The 5,356-nt window shown below is 35.6% G+C and overlaps 1 long non-coding RNA gene across 1 annotated transcript; it reads right to left on the bottom strand.

Moving 5' to 3' along the window:
• Positions 1-829: 829 nt before the first annotated feature.
• Positions 830-5,156, bottom strand: LOC145799789 (uncharacterized). Its single transcript, XR_014341322.1, has 3 exons — positions 4,753-5,156; positions 4,353-4,510; positions 830-1,648 (listed from the first exon to the last, which is right to left on the bottom strand). It is a non-coding gene; the product is annotated as an uncharacterized LOC145799789 (long non-coding RNA).
• Positions 5,157-5,356: the final 200 nt, after the last annotated feature.

Raw genomic sequence — 5,356 nt, 5'->3', positions numbered from 1 at the left:
ACAATTCTCATACTATTGGAGGAATAGAGAGATATGGTCTCTCTTCTCTATTTCTCAGCAACTATTCCAATCATTCTCTTCTTTCCACAATTTGTTAGTTCAGCTACCTCTGTAACCTTCCTCTTACATTTGTGTGATAACCAATTTAATTACACAAATAACAGTAGTGTGTTTCAAAACAATCTCAACCACCTCCTTACTAATCTCTCCTCTCAAACCCTCCTGACCAACTTCTACAACTCCACCTTTGGTAGAGGCGAAAAAAGCTATTCTTTCTTCTCCACCGAAAGTACGTTAAATCTTCACCATTTAATACTTGTTTTTAGAGCTAATATCATCACCATGTTATTTTGGAAATTATTTTCATGAAGAAAATATCATAGGAGAATTTGAGTAACATATAGTTGGCAGTGTCCTCTTTTTCTTGATATCGTGATGTATTTCCATTACATAGTTCAATTTAGTTATTTATTTCCTATCATTACAATATATAAGAGTTTTAGAGATCAATTTTTTTAATCTCTAAAAGTAAAAATTTGGTTACAAAAAACATTTATGGACCAATTTCTATCGTCATGAAGATACACTACTAAAAAAAAATACTTTTTGCGACCGCCACAAGCCATCGCAAATAATAAAAATACAGTCACAAAAGACTTTTTGCGACGGCCTAGGCGACCGCAAATGGGGGACGCAAATGTGGGGGTGGCAAATACTTTTTGCGACGGCAAAGCAACGGTCGCAAATAATCGCAAATTATTTGCGACCACCTAAACTACTTTTTGCGACAGCTATTTTGCCGTCGCAAAAAAAAAATTAAAAAATAAAAAACACTTTTAGCGACTATTGTTTTACTGTCGCAAATAATTATTTCTTAAAAAAAATCATATACGGGTTTGCTACAACAAAAAAATCAATTACAAGCACCAAACAATTTTTTGTTAATGAAAAATAACAAAATTAACAAATTAATTAAATTTATAATAGACATTATCCATTAACCATCCTTAAATACACTGTACTAAAAAATTCAAGTCTTCAAAAAAAAAAAAAGTGCAACATAATCTTTGGCTCCCAACATCACCCACTCTCGATCATATCAACTATTCCGTCAACAAAATCTGCAAAAACATATATCAAACTCAACCAGGTGCCTTCATACTATAAAATGCTATGTAGTTAAACACAATATAAATTCAGAGAGACAGAGCCATTCTTCAAAGTGTGAAATCCCAACTATTGAAATTCTGAAAATAAAAGAAAGGGTGATCCACAATCTATAAGATGCTAGTCTGCAGGAGTAAATCTAGTAGAAAACCAGAACAGAGACAATATGATACCCAAATCAAAAATTCAAAATTTCCACAACCCATCATCAAAAACCTATAAATTACAGTAGATTCTTCAATCTCAGTTCCAATTGGACATCTAGGATTTTTTTATACAACAACAACAACACAAAAACTCACAGTATCCAAAACAACAGCACAAAAACTATCAAATACCCATTAAAGAGAAGTGAAGAAAGAAGAGAAAAGAGTGCACCTTTGAGATCATGGGAGTTCCAATAAAGAGAGACTCAGATTTGAAATGAATTATTTGAAAATCACTTTGCCCTGCAAATCTGAAAAAGTTCTGTAGACAGCTCCTGCAAAAGGCTTCACTAGTTGGCGATGCTCACAGAATCACTAATATGACTCAAAACAGGTACATGAGAATCTACTAAAAGTGAAACACATAGCTCAAAAACCATGTCAATATATTAGTATTAGATTTTGAAAAATGATTGGTCATAATATAAATAGTATAAGGTAACCCTGTGGAAAGATATGATCAACCAAATTCAAAACTATTCAAACTGAAAGAAAGAAAGAAAGAAAGAATAAAATAAGATTAAGAAGAAGAAGAAAAAAAAATATAGCGATCCCGGGTTTACCCTTGTTGTACAGTGATCCGAACATGTGTCCGTGGATGTTGGTGGTTGTTTATTATTTTGTTTACATCCTTTTTACGTCGTAATTGAGTTATAGGATGTGTTGGGCAGGTTTGTTACAGGTTGGTTGAGTTTAGAAACCAAAACTAGTTGCCCAGGTTTTGGCCTGTACGCTCGAGCGGGGGTGTTGGCGCTCGAGCGGAGATTACACCCATTCAGTATTTTCCTGTGCAGCGTTGTACGCTCGAGCGTGGTATTGGCCGCTCGAGCGGGGTTGTCTGAGTGCCGCTCGAGCGTAGAGTTGGAAGCTCGAGCGGAGGCCTGGTTCTGTATAAATGCTGGGAGAGTGCATCCGGCGCTCGAGCGGAAGTTTGGACGCTCGAGCGGGAGTCTGTGAGTGACGCTCGAGCGGGGTGTTTTACGCTCGAGTGGGCGACTGGGTTTAAGTCCCGAAATTGTGACTTTTCAAATCACTTTTTACTTTCTCTTCTCTCTCTTACTTTTTCAAAATCACCATTGTTGAGCCTCTCACTCTAGACTCTACCTTCTCTCTAGGTTTTGATCTAGTAGGAGTGATTTACTCACCTTTGGCCTTTACAAAAAAGTTGTTGATCGTCGAGGGCTTCATTTTAATCTGAAAATCTCGGGTTTTGGAGCACGTTGGGTTTTGTCGTCTTCTCCTTTGGGACTCCGAATTTGAGGTAGGGATATCCTACTCCTCTCTATGGGTTTTGTCTTTAAATTTTGGTATTTTGAGATGTTGGGCTTGGTTTGGTAATTTTGTGAAAGTTTGGGGCTTTTGTGTAATTTTACAAAAGTTGGGGTTTTATTCATAATAAACCTAGATGCATGTTTGGCATAGAGAAATGGAATGATTGTTGAATCATTGATGAAAATGGGACCTAAGGGTTGAAATGTTAATTATGGGAATTGACCTAATTACATTGTTTAATTAATTGGGATAATTAATTGTGAGGAATGAGGAAATGAAATGTTGATTGAATATCCATTTGTGCATTTATATTCTGTTTAGAAATAACTGCTTTGGGCTATCGGTGGAGGATAGTCGTGATTGTTGTAGACAATGCATGATGATTAGGCAAACTGAAACTAATCAATGAAGTGTGTCATGGAACTTGACGGTTGATAGAATATATTAATTATATGTATTGAGTGATTGTATATAGAACCATTGTGTTTGTATACGTTATGTGTAGAGGAGGAGATAGGGGATGTACTCCGCGGTTTAGGGGAAGATAGGGGATGTACCTCTAAACCGGTTAGTGTTGGGAGAAGATAGGGGATGAACTCCGTAGATACAGCTCATATGCTTGTCTAGAAGTGAAGATAGAGCTTATATGCTTATCTTTGTGATGTGTGGATATAGCTCATATGCTTATCTGTGGATATTGTTGTTATACATATCTGTTGAGAATGTGGATATAGCTTTTATGCTTATCTGAATGTGAGATATAGTTTTTATACATATCTGTGGAAATGATGATAGAGCTAGCATGCTTATCTGTTGAAAAAGGGAAAATGAAAGGTAACTTAGACTCATAAGTTGTATGACATAAATTTGTAATTTATGTGATTGTATCAGTGTTGACCATCTATCAATTGCTAATATTTTAGTCATTGTCCATGGTTGGTTTAGTGTATTTCTACTGGGCTGTGGCTCACCCTATATGGGAATATCATTTTCAGGTGCAGGAAGCATGCCACCTCCAAGGACATAGCTGGGAGGCTAGTGCCGGACATACTTTTGTCGCTTAACTTTTGATGTATTACATGTAACTTCAAGCCCGGGGCTTAATATGTAATTGAGTTAGTACTCTTTTGTTGTAACCAAGTGTTAACTTGGAAAGCTGTAAGCCCGTAGGGCATTTTGTTATGATGTTAACATGTAATACTTATGTAATGGAATTCTAATGAATAAGAGAATGTGGTTAGTTTATATGTAAATACATGTCTTATTTGATGGGTTTAATGTTATTATTTTGAGGGCGTTACAAAAAAGGTCAAAGTCGTGAATTGTATAAATCTTACCTAACGGACCAAATTTCAGGCTCCCAAAACTCACCGGAGTAGATGGCCTTATTGTTAGAAATTTATTACATGGATCAATTTTATTATCCTTTTCTAGGTTATCAGTTTTTTCTTACTTGTCCATGATGGCTTCACAGTCCATATTTAAATCAGGAATAGTTGCCATTTTCAATGCATATTTTGTACTAATTGTTTTGACCTCTGTATCAGAGTAGAGTTTCTGCAGAGTTATGCATATCAATTAACGAATTCATTCATTGTTCTTAGATGTAAGTAATATATACAAAATGTCTTTGATATCAGTTAGACATCAATTGAACAATAAAAATCAAAAGGATGAAAAGACAATTGGTGTTCTTTGTAAACGTACCTCAGCAAAATAAGCTTGGAATATGGGTAGAAAACGTTTCCGGCAATAGTCATTGAATATAAGAGTGAGAACTGGAAGAGAAACACAAAAGCTGGACTATGTACTACTGGCCAAAATGTTCCACCAGTCTCAAACTTGGGTGCATAAACATTCAATAGCTGCACAAGAAATATGCCAAAAAAATTCAAATTGCCAACCACGCAAGCCAGCACATGGAAAATACTTGAAAATTCAGAATGGCTATCCACTAGGTAGAGAAATTGAATATTCTTTTGTTTACTGAAGAATTCCTAATATTCTTTTGATTACAAGCGAGTTTTCTCAATTGAATAGAGAAATTGTAGCAAATACAAAGAGAAACTGATAAAACTTAAAAAATTTGTAACTGTTAGTTACTCACAGTTGGGCATGCTTGAGCTCAATCTTGAGTTTTTGTTGAACTCTCTCCATTAGACCTTCAGATTATGTCGGAATCAGTGGACTGAACCCCATCATCATGTCATGTCCCTCAGCAACTGTTTGATCTAGCGAGAAATCCAAAGTGTGGGATCATGTAAAAGATAGAGACTCGTAACCGGGCAAAGATACAGAAAATAGTCAACACACGTAAGTATGTACATGGATGGGTATAAATAATTGGTACATTTCTCATTACATAACTCCTTTCTACCCTACCAACGATAATAAAAAATATAAATAAAAATAGCAATGCTATATGACAAATCAATGAATACATCTGCCAACTCCAACTCTCAATCTCAAACATCCATAAAAGAATCAAGGGATTCCAAACCACCACCAAGAAGTTCCAACCACCCTAAACCCTAAACCAAATTAGGTTCATGTTTCTGACTTTTTCCCCAATGAATATAATTCATATCAAATCATGAATAAATAATGAGGGGAAATTGTGACTGAAGAATTTTAACAGATGTTACAGTTTGTAAGTTCTGATCGTGGTCATGGTTTTCATGTTTCACAGATAGAAAAGAAATGAAAGGCAC

Source organism: Camellia sinensis, chromosome 9 (genome assembly GCF_055761805.1).
Source record: "Camellia sinensis isolate YWXY chromosome 9, ASM5576180v1, whole genome shotgun sequence".
NCBI classification, from domain to species: domain Eukaryota; kingdom Viridiplantae; phylum Streptophyta; class Magnoliopsida; order Ericales; family Theaceae; genus Camellia; species Camellia sinensis.
Note: the sequence above shows the minus strand (reverse complement) of the source record. Positions and strands in the feature narration are given on the sequence as shown.